This window comes from Echinops telfairi, unplaced genomic scaffold (genome assembly GCF_000313985.2).
Source record: "Echinops telfairi isolate 266 unplaced genomic scaffold, ASM31398v2 ScPeMD7_1;HRSCAF=3_1, whole genome shotgun sequence".
NCBI classification, from domain to species: domain Eukaryota; kingdom Metazoa; phylum Chordata; class Mammalia; order Afrosoricida; family Tenrecidae; genus Echinops; species Echinops telfairi.
Window position 1 is genome coordinate 6,148,597 of NW_022103897.1, and position 1,287 is coordinate 6,149,883.

The following is a 1,287-nucleotide window of genomic DNA, read 5'->3' on the forward strand; positions in this document are numbered from 1 at the left end:
GGCTTAATGACAAGGAACATCTTATTTATTAAAAATATATTTAAAATTAGTGGCAATTAGTGTGAGTGATGTGTGCTATAGGTTTAATTCCAAAATGACTCTGAACCCCTGGTTTGCATCATTTTAGCATATCCCCAATTAGCTCAAGGGGTATGAAGACCTGCTAACTAATTCTTAAAGATAATTTATGTTCAATTATAAAAAATTAAAGACGAGTCATCATGTTTATGATAGTTAGGTAGTTAGGTAGGGTTTGCAATGTCAGAAAGCATGAACACATTAGTAAATGGTATCCCATTGGCTAATTGCCATTGAGTCCCTTCCAACCCAGAAAGAGCTTACAGGACAGAGGAAAACTGTCCCAGAGGGTTGCCAAACTGTGATCTTCCTCAACGATCCTGTTGGACTGCTATGTTTTTATGGTGTGCAGCACCTACTGGGTTCAGACTGCCACTCTTTCTGTTGGTCCTTGGTTAGCATTCAAATGATTAACCACTATACCACCGGAATTCTTTATAAAAGGCACATTATTAAAAAAAAAACTAAGGAAAACAAAATTCAGTAATTAAAAACATATTCCTGTTTATTATGATATTTGAAATTTTACCTAATAAAAGTTACAAAATCAAAGCAGCACTTTAATTATTTTACAGGTTATCTAAACCAGGGCAAGCTTTTCCTATAAAGGGCTTGATAGTAAATATTTTGTTTGTGAACCCTAAGGTGTCTAATCCATCACCTCAACTTGACCATTGTCAAGGAAAACCAGCCATATCCACTGCTATCAAGTCAATTCTAACTCACAGATACCCAACTGGGGAGTGTAATTGCCCCTTAGGTTTCCAGGCTGTAAATCTTTAAGGGAGCAGACAGCCTTCTCTTGAGGTACCCCAAGCTTTCAGTCCAACACTTACTGGGCAGTGCCACCAGAGATGGGATCCTTTACTTATGAACGTCAGAAAGGAGGAAAAAAATTCTAGTGCACAGGACAATGGAACTCCAGAAAGAGGAAACTTGAGACAAAAGTACAGAGGCCTTTTGGGGTTTGGCAAATTTGGAAACTGACTACAGAATGAATATGACTGATGCACAATATGGGGAGTGCCACTTGGTAGGAAATGAAGATGGAAAAGGGTTATGGGTCTCCAGGCTCCTTAAATAAGGCCAGCTATAGACTTCCAGATGAGGCAATCTGAAAGGATTTTAAGCTAAAGAATGGAGTGACCTTTAAAAAAAATTACCCCTGACAACTTAGTGAATGATTCAGCAACAGAAAAAAAAAAAAAA